Source organism: Zalophus californianus, chromosome 8 (genome assembly GCF_009762305.2).
Source record: "Zalophus californianus isolate mZalCal1 chromosome 8, mZalCal1.pri.v2, whole genome shotgun sequence".
NCBI classification, from domain to species: Eukaryota; Metazoa; Chordata; class Mammalia; order Carnivora; family Otariidae; genus Zalophus; species Zalophus californianus.
In genome coordinates, this window is record NC_045602.1 from 58,665,283 (window position 1) to 58,680,254 (window position 14,972).

General features: G+C 35.0%; 1 protein-coding gene and 1 pseudogene across 1 annotated transcript in view; one reads left to right on the forward strand and one right to left on the reverse strand.

Moving 5' to 3' along the window:
• Positions 1 to 14,972, forward strand: part of LOC113937823 (WD repeat containing planar cell polarity effector) — a 435,562-nt gene that overhangs the window by 64,946 nt on the left and 355,644 nt on the right. The gene's annotated exons all lie outside the window — the stretch shown is intronic.
• Positions 9,146 to 9,913, reverse strand: LOC113938431 (annotated as a pseudogene).

Sequence of the window (14,972 nt, forward strand, 5' to 3'; positions counted from 1 at the left end):
GTAGTACTGTAGTGTCTTGATGGTGATGGTGGTGGTTTTTGTTTCTTTTAAATATTGAGAAAGCTTTACAAAATTTGTAGGTTTGTTGCCTAGTGAACACTAGGTGGTGCAATTGTGCAAGGACCATGTAATGAAGTATGGAAGGTTTTTTTGTTTTTTGGAAGGCAGGAGGATGAAATTAAAATTCTGGTTTGAGGAAAGTCTTTGGAAATATTAAATATTAAAATGCATGGATGAATCTTGCTCTCTTATTAATTGTTCTGGAATTCAAATGGATCCTATCTTTGATTTAGATCACAAAGGCTTCAAAGTATTTGTGTATTCTTTGCTTTGCATTTTAAGCTTAACCAACTATAGAAAGAAAAACAACTCCACAAAAGACAAAAAAGAAAACTGATACAATTTGGTTTTCTATAAATATTTCAATATTGAATTGCTGTATGACTACAAGTAAACTGGCTTACACTGTACTATTTCAAATAATTCGACAATACCATAGGATTTCAGCAATTATAATTAATATTATGGTTTATCTTATCAAGTGATTATTGGTAAGTTAAAACTTGAAAGGTAGCTTTCCTCTTGGCATGTTTCGTTTTCTTTTACCCATTAAAAAAAAAAACCTTGCATTCCTGTGTAGGTTGGGGTCACTAAATTAGTAAATTTAAGATTGAGTTTCTGAAATGAAAAATAATTATTATTGATTTATTTGTATATTAAAGAGAAGAAAGGAAAGTATTTCTATTCAGATATATATTTGAAGTTTTAAGTCTTATTTTGAATTTTTTTTTCCCTTTTAGGTTCTTTTCCCATTTGAGATACAGTTCTTTTTCAAATTAAAGTCATTTATGTCTTCCACCAATTTAATGAATAATGTTGTTTCAGTTACAGTTATATTTAAATGCCTTTCAATATTTTGGAAGCAAAAAATGAAACTATCTTATCATTTTGAAACATTCACCAGTAATCACAGAAAAATAAGAATCAATTTAAGTACTTCCATAGGCTTCCATAACTGATAGAATTACACAAATTATATGTGTATTTTTATGTTATTTTTCTAATTGAATCATATATCCTCTATCAGATACAAAGTTATACAAAACTGATTTTAAGTTTCACTTAATGTACTAAAACAACTTTGTTTTAAAACTTAATTTTCCATGTACTGTGCAATGATTACAACATTTTTAAGAATTTAGATTTATGTTTTATGAAACTTTTTCACCCTAACATTATAATTCTCCTCAAGGCTACCACCTTTAGTATTCTTTTTTGAATCTTTGATATATCTATTTTGATGTAATATTATTTCATTACTTATGAATAAAGTCATTTTCCTTCTTTTCGTGAAATGGGTATATGTGTTCACAGATATACATACATCAGAGTCTGACTGGTTGGGCCATGCTCATGGCTTATTTGATGCTATATATTTTTATTTTAAATTTATTTTCACAATCCCCTTTGAAACTTTTGGAATGTAACATGTAATTAATATTTTGTTTAAAAAATACCAATTAATATTTGAGTCATGTAAGTCATTTTTAGATAAAATGTTATAGAAACAATTTGTGGAATTGAAAAATCACTATTTTTATAGTAGTTGGCAGCCTTTATAAAATGACTTGCTGTTCTTGCAGATATATCCATTTTCACAATTGTCACTATTTAATGGTACCCATGTTAGCTATATTAGCCAGGGGCCTGAATAGCCATGAAAATGGGAGTAACCTCTGACCTCAGAAATCGTTCTTTTAAAAAGAGGACTGAAACGTGGGTGATAGGAAATTTGAATTGCTCTTGCAGCTGCAGTGTTTGTTCTGTGAATACTTAATTTAGTTTAAAGCTATACTTTTTCTTCCAAATCTGTCAGTCTTTCAGAAGCATCAAATTCACTTCAGGAAGAAAAAAAAGTGCTTCCTTCCCAGGCCTGTATTATTGAATGCGGTATTCAAGCTTCAAACCGTTTCATTTAAGTAATACATATAGTCTTAAGAATAGGAATCCTCACATTTGACACGCTCTGTTAAATATATAGTTCATTCAGACCTCGTTCAAGATATTGCTATGCAGGCACTTATTTTGGATAATCCTTTTAATGACTATAACTCAACTTCTTAGCTATGTAAAAGACTGGTGGAGTGTAGAGATATAAATGTGTTTTTGTGTGTGTATGTAGTGTATATATATTACTGATATGTAAATATACGTATCTATGTACATTATATAAGCTTGTTAAAGTTTTATAAAGAATTTGGATTTTGTGTTATGTATATACATATTTATTTAGATAATTGAAAGAAACTGTGCAAGACTTATATTTAATGCGTGGGGAGTTACATATAGAATACTCATTAGGGTAATGGGATTACTATGGCTAATTTTCACATGCAACCAAAAATTTAGCCCAAAGAGATTTGACAGCGGTGTTTAAAAAAAAATTGGATCATGGTCTCATTACTTTGAAATTATTAACTCATCTGGCTTTTACAAGACTCTTCTACCCTTACTTTTAAACATCTTAATGTATTTGTCTATCAGAGAAGGTGGGAAGAAAAGGGCAGAAACCTAGCATTTGCTACTTTAATACCAACTGAGGCAAAATCAAAATATTTGCTATATATTTTAATATTTGTTCTCTATATTCCATAATGTTAAATGATTTTGACAGAACAGGAAAGAATATTATTATAAGAACAATATGAAAGTAATCTGAAATAAGTTTTTTCAACATTATACAATTAAGAATTATGTGAAATAAAAGACCATGTATGATTATTACTTTATTACATACTGTATTGAATTATAAATCCTGACAATAAGAACTCTTTGGTGCAGTTGGAAAATGATAAAGCATTCCTGAAACCCATTTGAGTTTCAATGCTTATTAAATAAAAATGGGACCAATTAAAAACTGAAATACAGAATTTAATCATGTTTTAATTAGGAAAATAAACTTGCTGCTTTTCTTCATTTTGTATTTAACATAAACAATCACATATAGAGACATAATTATTAACATATCTAATATAAAATGCACACTTACATGCTTTCTGGCCCACCATTAGCATTCCTTTATTTCTGAAGGGTTAGAGGTGCCTCTTGCAAGTACCATGTCCATTCCTTAGCCAACCGTAAGAGGAGGCTTTGATGCCAACAAGCTGCTTTCTCTACTTCTGCTTTACTTGAACAGAGTGTACATAATTATCTGCTCCAAAAGTGAACATTTTATGTAATGAACTTTCTGAATTCTGTACCTTCTTTTAATTCATTAATTTGTTTACACTAGCTGTTAGTGACCTAACTTTGTAGGAGTTTAACCTAGTTATAAAAGAAAAAGAAGTACTTTGATGTTTTAGAGGAATGTTAACAGAGGTCAAATAAATAGACAAATATTTATGTCTTACTTATAAAAATAATTTGTAAATCAAATACTATTTCTTAATATAAGAAACCTGTCTTTGTATTGAATAGAATTGTGCACATCATCTTTAAGCCACCTTGAATAGTGATACAGAAAACAATATATAGATTTTTAAAGTCTAGTTGTTTTAAAATTTAATTGCTTTTCAAAATAGCACTTACTACAAAGCTACTGGAACATAACCTTTTAATAGAAAGACTTGCTTCTATTTAGAATAACAATAAATATGAAGTTATTAGAGTATTTAAGAAATAGGGAATACAAAGCATGTCCTGAATCACTCAAGAAGTTTTTATTAGCTATTATCTACCAATCTGTTCATCTATCAATAAATGACATTGTTGGTTCAAATTCTCTGATTGCCTATAGATAATCAACTATTAGAAAGAAATACACTACTAAAAATTAGTTTGATAATACTTGGAGTAATCAAAGTATTACCAGAGTTCATTTTTAACTATTATTTGTGGAGCAGATTTTATTCAGCATACTCAGTTTATTCTAAATATATGTTACAGAGATTTTGGCAATGTGAAAGAGTTTTATCTGCTTTTACCTTGCAATATATACCTTGCATCCAACTTATTTCACTTTTTACTTCAAGTGAAAAGAGGGGCTTTCGGTGTCGAAAAATTAGCAAGACTGCAATGAGATAACATAGTTTTCTATATAAATGTAAATTGTGGGTTCACTGTCTTAGAAGAAAAGACAAATTTTTTTAAAAATTAATAATTGCATATATTTGGGGAAAGTTTCACTTCTCATCAAATGCTATGTTTGCCAAAAATAGGTTTCCTTTAAATATTTCAGCAACAGATGTTAAAACAATATTCTTTAGTAGTTTATTAAAGTTCTGGGAGACTTGTATTCAGGAATTGCAAAGAGGAAAATTCAGAAAAGTCTGAGAAATAGACACCAGCCCGTGAATTTTTTTTTTTTAAGATTGATTTGATAGTGTGTGGGGGGAGGGGTGGAGGAAGAGGGAGAGAGAATCCTTAAGCCAATTCCCTGCTGAGCACAGAGCTAGATGTGGGGCTTCATCCCAGGACTTGAGATCATGACCTGAGATGAAATCAAGAGTTGGCCACTTAACCAATTGAGCCATCCAGAGGCCCCCAGCCCATGAATTCTAATGACTAAACCTGTATTGTTTTGAAAACATACACTAACTGTACAAATATTTTGCATCTCACCTCATATGATATCTCAGAACAAAATAAAAGTGACTGATTTCCATGAATACATAATTTACTTTTCTTAAATGTTAACTTCATTAGGAGTAATACGATTCTGACTCTCAGAACCATTGGACAGTGAAATTCTATCAAGCTAGTTTCATCTTTTCTGCTAGCTTTATTGCTTTAAAAACTGTAAACCCTTAATAAATTGCTGAAATCTTGTTGGTTTGAAAATACACGTCAAAATAATACATGCTTTAAAAATATTTTCCTTGAATGAGACATGAATGAATGCTTTTAAAGAAGGTGTTGACACTAGTGATTTGATGACTGATATTAAGCTATAAAGAAAATACACTGGATGATGTATAGTTAAGGCAGGCATATGTCAGTAATAAATGCTAAAATTGTTGGGGTATAGAAATCATCTTCACAGCTGGATAACCTTGCTTGTATGAATTTCTCTCCCTTTGAATACCCAAAGCAATTTGTCAAAAGTGAATTTTTAATTTTTAAGTGATGGTTTAAAGTATTTTAAGATGAAAAGCTCTAAACTCAAGTAGATTACAGTGAACTTAATTCTACAGGATAGTCACTTTTCTCAATGTTTCTTATTTTTCTACACGAGCATATTAGTGAATCAGTTCATATGTAGTGAGTCAGTTTTTATTTTTAATTTATTTTATTTGAATATCATTGACACACAATATTACATTGGTTTCAGGTACAACATAGTGATTCCACAAGTTCATACTTTATGCTGTCTGTGTTCACCACAGTGGAGCTACCATCACCATACAGCACCATTACAATGTCATTGCCTCTATTCCTTATGCTGCTCCTTTTCTTCCCATGACTTATTCATTCCATAACTGGAAACTTGTATCTCCCACTCTCCTTCACCCATTTTGCCTATGCCTCCCACCCCTTCTCCCCTCTGGCAACCATCAGTTCTCTGCCTGATTCTGTTTTTTGTTTACTTGTTTATTGTTTTAGATTCCACATATGAGTGAAATCATAATGTGTTTGTCTTTTTCATCTGACTTATTTCACTTAGCGTAATGCCCTCGAGGTCTGTGTTGTTGCAAATGGCACAGTTTCATCTTTTTTGTGGCTATGAAATATATATATATATGTATTTATTTATAACACACACACACACACACACACACACACACACACACACACACACCCCATTGTCCTTATCCATTTTCTATCAATGGACACTTGAATTGCTTCCATATCTTGGCTACTATAAATACTGCAATAAACATAGGGGTACATGTATCCTTCTAAATTAATATTTTTGAGTTTTTTTGGAGGGGTAAATACCCAGCAGTGGAATTATTGGATCATATAGTATTTCTATTTTTAAAATTTTTTGAGGAACGTGCATACTGTTTTCCACAGTGGCTGCACCAGTTTACAGTCCCACTGACAGTGTATGAGGGTTCCCTTTTCTCCACATCCTCATCAACATTTGTTATTTTTTGTCTTTTTGATAAAAGGAGTTCGGTGATATCTCGTTGTGGTTTTGGTTTGCATCTTCCTAATGATTAGTGATGTTGAGCATCTTTTCATATGTCGGTTGGTCATCTATGTGTCTTCTTTGGACAACTGTCTATTCAGGTCCTCTGCCCATTTTTAATCAGATTATTTGGAGGTTTTTTGGTGTTTAGTAGTGTACGTTATTTATATATTTTGGATATAAAGCCATTATCAGATATGTCATTTGCAAATATCTTCTCCATTCAGTAGGTTGCCTTTTTGTTTTGTTGTTCGTTTCCTTCACTGTGTAAAAAAGCTTTTTATTTTTATGCAGTCCCAATGGTTTATTTTTTACTTTTGTTTCCTTTGCCTTAGGAGACATGCCGAGAAAAATGTTACTATGATTGATGTCAGAGACATTACTGCCTGTGTTCTCTTGTAGGATTTTTATGGTTTCAGGTCTCATATTTAGGTCTTTAATCCACTTGAGTTTATTTTTGTGAAAGGTGTAAAAAAGTGGTCCAGTTTCTTTCTTTTGTATATACCTGTCCAGTTTTCCTAGCACCATTTGTTGAAGAGCCTCTTTTCCCTGTTGTATACTATCTTCTTAGTCTTAGATAAAGTGTGAGTTTATTTCTGGGCTGTCTATTCTGTTCCATGGATCTATGTGTATTTGTGCCAGTACCATACTGTTTTGATTACTACAGCTTTGTAGCATATCTTGAAATCTGGGATTAGTACCTTCAGCTTTGTTGTTCTTCCTCAAAATTGCTTTGCCTATTCCAGGTCTTTTTTGGTTCCATACAAATTTTAGGATTTTTTTGTTCTAGTTCTGTGAAAAATGCTGTTGGTGTTTTCATAGGGATTACATTGAATCTGTAGATTGCTTTGGGTAGTATGGACATTTTAACAATATTCGTTCTTCCAGTTCATGAGCATGGAATATCTTTCCATTTGTTTGGGTCGTCTTCAGTTTCTTTCACCAATGTTTTGTAGTTTTCAGAGGGCAGATCTTTCACCTCTTTGGTTAAGTTCTGAGGTATTTTTTTCTTTTTGGTGCATTTGTAAATGGGATTATTTTCTTAATTTCACTTTCTGCTACTTTTTTATTAATGTATAGAAAAGCTACCAATTTCTGGGTATTAATTTTGTATCCTGTAATCTTACTGAATTTATGTATTACTTCCAGTAGTGTGTTGGTGAAGTCTTTAGGATTTTCTATGTATAATATCATGTTATCTGCAAATAGTAACGGTTTAATTTCTTTCCTAATATGGATGCCTCTTAGAGTCAATTTTTATTTTTACATCTTATTTGGGATTCTATATATCTAATTTTGTAACTTCACATGTTACTTTAAATAATATTGCTAACAACAATTTATAAATACTTGGTCATATATAATTGAGGGATTGATTTTATTTTACTTGATTAAAGACAGGAGTTTGGACTGTGTGACTCTTGGGGTTCCTTTCTTAGCATTTTGAACCATCATTTTGAATGCAGATCATGTTCTTTGAAATTTAAGCCTTATTTGACTTTTGTGAAATTATTTTAAATTCTTGTTTTTTTGAGCATAGTATATGGTGATTGCAGATTTATCGTACTCAGATTTTGCCACTGAGTGACATACCTTCTTATTTAGCAGAGATAAGACATTGATTCATTGATTTGACAACAAATATTTATAAAACATCTACTATGTTCTATAAGAGTAATTAAGTTACCTCTCAGGGCTCAAGTCGATTTCAGTCTTGTGGGGGACACAGACAAGTAAATAGGTAATTAAAATCTAAGTATGTAAGTTGATTAGTACTATGATTGGGGAATGTACAGGGTACTCTGAAAGTACGTGTGGTGGAATTAGGTTTGGCCATCTAACCAAATCTTTGTGGAGCCTGGTGTTGGGGAAAGCTTACTGGAGAAAGTTTTGGCTAACCTGAGGCATAACATGTATAAGGGTTACCCCCGTGATGTGTTAGAAGGGAACTAGATGTGTGGCTAGGCAAGTGCATTTCACATGAAGTATGTACAAAGGCAAAGAGCAACTAGAGAACGTGGCATGACTCATGGGACTCTAAGACTTCAGTGTTCAGAGATGAAGCTGGAGGTGTGAGTAAGAAGTATTTCTTGCAGGATCTTATGTACTATTGGAATTTCATCCTTGGTGCAATGCAAAGTCATTAAGACTTTTCAGAGAAATGACATGATTCTTGTTGCTGTTTTTGCTGGCAGCAGTATGGAGAATGGGTTAGAAGAAGTTAGATTAGAGACAAGGATACAAAGTAAGGACCTTCTGGGTAATTTATTCAGATGTGTTTGAGTCATAAACTATTTTGGTAGCAGTAGAGTTGGAAAGAACTAGATGAATTTTTGAAATTTTAACTAGTAACAGTGACAGAATTGATGATTGATAGGATGTGGAGTTTGTAGCAGAAATAAATAGTAGTAAAATTGACAAGTTTCTAACTTAGGTAATTAGGTGGATAGTGCTTCCATTCAGTGTGACTGGAATCATGAAAGGAATCAGAAAAGGAAGAATATGAATTCAGTTTTATAAATGGTGAACTTCATGTTAATGTGGAAGATGGCCAATAGAAGGTAGATGTATAAACTAGCTGCTCAGGAGGGAAAGGAGGGCTAGTGACTTAAGAGTCATCAGCATGTTAGCTAATAATTGGAGTAGATGGGGTGTTTTGCAGGGAGGATCTAAAGAGAAGAGATCTTGGAGGACTCTGAGTAGGACCCTGAAGAATTCAATATTTAAGAGATGGACAGAGGAAAACCCAGTGAAAAATACTAAGAAGTGGCAGCTAGAGAAAGATAGGTTGAAAATGAGGAGAGTGAAACCAATAGATGAAAGTGATTAAAAAGGTTATTAGGCAGTTAGAGTAGAAATATAATGGTAGAAAATGTACACTATATGGGAAATTCAGGTGAAGTGCTGTGTCATTTTGGATGAAGGAAAGATCTTTTCTGACTGGCTAGGGAACAGGAATGCTTCATGGAGGAGGTTACATCTGAAAACACTTTTTTTTTTTGATGTCTGATCTTATTTATTCGTCACTCTTAGAAAATCTTGTTTTTGACTGGACTCAGACTTCAGAGGTAGACGCTCTCAGAGAGGACAGCCTCTGTCTCTCGGAAATCTGTTCCTGGTCTTTTTCTTTGGCCTCCTTCGTTCTCTTGGCCAAAAGTTTAACATATTCTGCAGCCACTTATTTCTCTTAGTGTGCTGTTTCTTCAGAGCAATACAGGGACGTTTGTGTTAGAGGACACGTGGAGTAACAAGACGCTGAATCTTGGGAGCTTTGGTTCTAGGTTTCTCATCTTTGTTTAAGGGCTTTCCCACAACATACTGGCAGACATCATCTTTAGAGAGATTGTAAAGTTTTTGGATTCTGCTGGCTCTGTTGGGCCCCAGGCAACGAGGCACAGTAGTATCAGTAAGTCCAGGAATATCCCTCTCCCCCCTTTTTTTTAAAATAGCCAAGTTGAGAGCACTATGATTGGCATCCACAATGCAACCCCGAACAGATTTGCGCTTTCTCTCTCCAGTCCTCCTTGGTCTATAGCAGGAATGCCCCTTACTCATCAGCAGGCAGACACGGCCCTGGGTCAAGACACCCTGCTCCATGGGGAAGCCTTGTTTGTAATTGCCAGGACTGACTCGGACCACATACCCTTCCATTCTTCACCCAGAGCATCAGCATCCACTTCTGTGGCCATACGCTTCTCATAAAAGGCACAAAGTTTGCGATCATCATCCACTTCAATAGGTTTCTGTCAGCCAATATCTGGGAGAGATGTTCAGCTTCATCCTGAAGCAGCCTACCACCTCCGAGCTGAAAAGCACATGTAAAGAAGCTACTGAATGGTGGGGAATATATTCCAGGTAAAGGGGCAACATAGTAAAAGGTAGGAAAGTATAAGGCTGTAGGAGTAACAAGTGGTATGTCAGCTAGGGACATACAATTCTAGGGTTGGTGTTAGAGGTAGGACTAGAAAGGTAATAGAAGGAAATGATTATGAAGGCCATGATTGACATGCTAAAAGTTCTATGCTCTTGGCAATAGGAAGCCATAGGAGGATTTTAACTAGAATGATTTCATTCCTTTTAAGGCCGAAGAATATTCCATTGTGTGTGTGTGTGTGTGTGTGTGTGTGTGTGTGTGCGATATATCACATCTTGTTTATCCATTCATCAGCAGTATATTTTTTAGGGATACATATATAGGTATAAGGTAGTGATCTATTTTGAGGAAAGAAAGTAACCCAAAATTCAGGGTGCAAGTCACCTCTGGAGGAGGGAACGGGAAGGATGTGACGTGGGAGGGGACATGAGCATTTTACGGTACTCGTAGTGTTCTATTTCTTAAACTGAATGGTGGGTACAGGATATTCATTTTATTCATTAAATAGTACTTATATGTCTTATACTTTAGGATGTATAATATATTTCACAATTTTTAAAAAAAGTGATCATGCCATTACTGTAATTTTCAGTATCTTGTAAATAGAAGAATGATATGATAAGATTAATCTATTAGTAGGTTAGGTTGAGGCAAAGAGAGTTCTTTGGAGAGATTATTGAAATAGTCCAGAAAAGAAGTACAGGGCCAGAACCAAATCAAACTATAGCACTGGAGAGGATAGGAAATTAATATAAATTGGGCAAAAAAGTCAACAGTATTTGTGAACTGGTGGAAGGAACAGGGAAAGTGGAGGTGTTCATTTCCAGTTTGCTTTCTTTCCTTTTTCTCACAGTGACTTTTATCTAAAATCATCATATTGAGCCTCCCCCTATTCTCCTTGCCTTCCTCAACAGAAGACCTCTCTTCATTCTTCATTAGGAAAAAATAAGTTATCAAGCTTTAATGTTTCACTTTTTTTGTCCCTACTTTACATCAAGAAGCATGAAGAGTCTGAGATTTTTACCTTACTTGCAGACTAGTAAGTTAGCCAGTTTCATAGATGCTGGTAGAAAACATGAGATTCCTGAGCCAGAGGTTAAGTTTTTATTCAAAGCAATAGAGCAGTTGAAATATTAGCATTTTTACATTGGTTCCCTGAACCCCAGTTTCTTTAGTGTGACATGAAGAGTGTCAGATGACACCTGTACATGCAGTGGGTTGCATTACAGAAGAACCCTGAGCTTAGGGAACCTAAATTTTTTATAATGGGAAGTAAGCATGCCTGCTCTTTGATCCATAAGAAACATTCTATATGTTCCAGGGCTATTTGTTATCCTTGAAAAGATAGTCTAGAACAAAGGACACTCAGCGCCTCTTTTACAGAAATGGGAGACTTATAGAGGATTGTCTCTCAATACCTCAGAACATCTTAATCTCTATCCTTCTTTCATTTCTATATATCTCAGAAATAAGTCATTTCTTTTCATGGCTAACTCTTCAACTTTGATTTTTATCCTCTTCTCTCTTGACTTCTGAGATCTTGTGTCATGGCTATGTCTTCTCAAACCTTCATTTATCAAATATTTATTGAATATTTATATGATACAATGCAAGATGTTACAAAGCAGCTTTATGTAGCACTTATGCTAGTCGAGGTACTCAGACAAGTAAGCAAAGAAATAATCAAGATTATCTTAGTATAGGATAAGCTCAATAAAGTTAAAATCAAAAAGAATGATGTGACAAACTGGGATGGTCCTATTTTATATGGGGATCACTGGAGAAGATTGTAGGAAGAAGTGACATATGCACAGAGATCTGAATTATGAGAAGAATCAGATCTCCACATAAAAGAAGAGCACAAAAACTAGTAAGAATAAGATTGACATTTTTGGAGAAACAAAAAGCCCATGTTTCTAGATTGTAGTGAGCTAAGGAGGACAGTGGTAAATGATGAATTTGGAGAGGTAGGTCATGACAAGAGGATTGAATATTGTTCTGTCTATAACCTTCGTTACTCCACTATATCTTTCTTTTATTTTCTTTAAAGACTTTATTTATTTATGTGAGAGAGACAGAGATAGTGACAGAAAGCACGAGTGGGGAGGAGAGGGAGAAGCAGGCTCCCTGCTGAACAGGGAGCCCGATGTGGGACTCGATCCCAGGACCCTGTGATCATGACCTGATGCTTAACTGACTGAGCCACCCAGGCGCCCTATACCTTTTAAATTTATAGATATTCTAGGGGTCTTTCCTGTTCTAAATAACTTTTGAATAGATGCCACTACTTCCCTTTCTTTTCCAAATTCTTTAAAACCAGAAAAATTAAAAGATAAATTCTCAACACTGTTGGAAGACAGGAAATAGTGCCATCAGAAATTGTGAGGAATTCCTGAGAGGCAGAAAGCAGAAGGCTGGAAAATGACAGCCCAGAGTGGCACAGAAAACAACTGTGCATGAAAGGAAACCCTGAAAAGAAACCCTCAAAAGTTTAAAGTTCTTGCTAGTAGGGGTAATTATTTAAAGGTATGTGCCTTAAATCGGAAGACAGTATTTCTCCTTGCCCAGTTCTTTCTCCTCAAATCTGGCACATACACATGCATTCTCCATTCTTTCCTCTCTCCCTTTCTCTGTCTCTCTCTGTCTTTCTCTCTCTCTTGCGCGCGCGCGCGCGCACACACACACACACACACACACACACACACACACACACTAGTGATAGCAGGCAGCAGTGGCATTTGTCCATTTCTGAAATTCAAAAGCCATACATAAGATAAACTACCTATCTGGGAAAGGCTTTCAGTGTGGCTGTAGGGACATGAGAAAAGAGTATAACGGGTGCCTGGGTGGCTCAGTTGTTAAGCGTCTGCCTTTGGCTCAGGTCATAATCCTAGGGTCCTGGATCAAGCCCTGCATTGGGCTCCCTGCTCAGCGGGGAGCCTGCTTCTCCCTCTCCCACTCCCCCTGCTTGTGTTCTGTCTCTTTCTGTCAAATAAATAAATAAAATCCTAAAAAAAAAAAAAAAGATAAGAGTAGAACATGAAGTAACTTGGGAGGACTTATCTATGTTACAGATGTGGATGGGAGGAAAAATGAAAGATAGTTCCGCCCACGAGGGAAGTATGTTAGAGTACTCCATAATCAGAGTAAAACTCCTCTTCTTTTGTCACTTGGAGCCTCCTCAGCTTGCCTCTGTAGGCTAGCCTACACATCTTAATGTGACTGTGGCCACTAATATACCAGCAGTCAGTCTTCCTGTATAGGAAAGAGACCAGATGGGGTAGATATCTAGATGGCTATAGAGAAAACCTGGGCCAGCTGTGTATATTCATAAACTTAGCTTTTTGTTTAGAAATATGAATGGATAGCCAAGGATCATCAGACACTTAAGAAAACCAATAGCAGGAAAAAGAAGAGCCAAGATGAACAAACCACTGATTTGGATGAAACATATAATTCAAAAAACAGAAGAGCATATACAATATATTCTAATCAATAATTTTTGAGAGATTCCAGAAGACAATGGAACAAGAATAGACCATGATTCAAAAGAAGCAATGAGAAAAAGATCTTTGAAATTAAACATATGATTTAAAATTTAAAAAAATATATAAGGGTGTCCGGCTGGTTCAATCGGTAGAGCATGCAACTCTTGATTTCACGGTTGTGAGTTCAAGCCCCACATTGGGTGTGGAGCCCACTTAAAATAAAAAAAAAAAAAATGAAATAAAAAACTCTAAATATATACCATTGACCCTTGAACAGCATGGGGGCTAGGGGTGCTGACCTCCTGCACAGTTGAAAATCTGAGTATAATTTTTGACTCCCCTAAAACTTAATTACTAATAGCCTGTTGTTGACTGGAAACCTTACTGATAACATAAATAGTTAATTAACACATATTTTATATATATATTATATACTATATTCTTTCAATACAGTAAACTAGAGAAAAGAAAATATATAAAGAAAATCATAAGGAAGAGAAAATATATTCACAGAACTGTACTGTGTTTATTTTTTTAAATTTTATTTATTTATTTATCTATCAGAGATAAAGAGCATAAGCAGGGGGAGCAGGGGAGAGGCAGGCAGAGGGAGAAGCAGGCTCCCTGAGCAGCGAGCCTGATGCAAGACTTGATCCCAGGACCCTGGGATCATGACCCGACCCGAAGGCAGACACTTAACCGACTGAGCCACCCAAGCATCCCTATACTGTGTTTATTGAAAAACGTCGGGTATAAGTGGGCCTGTTCAGTTCAAACCTGTGTTGTTCAAGATATGTCTTTCTGATTATCAGAAGAGCAAAACAATGTAATAGATCTAACTACAGACTGAAATAGTAATCTGGAAGATAAAATCAAAGAAATATTCTCAGAGTTAAAAGACAAAATGTGGGAAAGAAGTTAAGCCATGGAAGGTCAATCCAGGCAATGCAGTATAACTAGAAATTGAGAAATAAAGGCTGTTCCCCCACATGTAACCATTTGGCCTGTTGGTAGTAGTGGTTGGGATGGGCCTCTGGACCTTGCTTCAACCAGAGCATCTCTACTTTTACAAGTTTTATATGTTGGAGTTAGTGTAATATTTTATTGAAGGAAAAGTGGTCTACCAGGAAAAAAACTTTGAAAATTAGTGAAAGGGAAAGGGAAAGGAGTTGTTGGTAAGACTGGAAAGATTGCCCACATTCAAAATGAATTGCTTATATATTTAATAAAAGAATATCAGAACTTAGAAAAAATAAGCATTTGTTATCCTCATTGTGTGTATCAGATATTTGAGAGTGGCTTAGATGGGCAGTTCTGGTTCAGGATCTCTCAAGAGATTGAAGTGATCTGATGGCTGGTCTGGAACTCATGGATATAAGTCCCAGGAGGCGCAAGCATCTGGTTGGCAAGGGGGTGCTGATTGTTGCCAGGGCGCCAGCTTTCCCTCCCCCAAAGTGGTCTTCTTCATGGGCTGTTT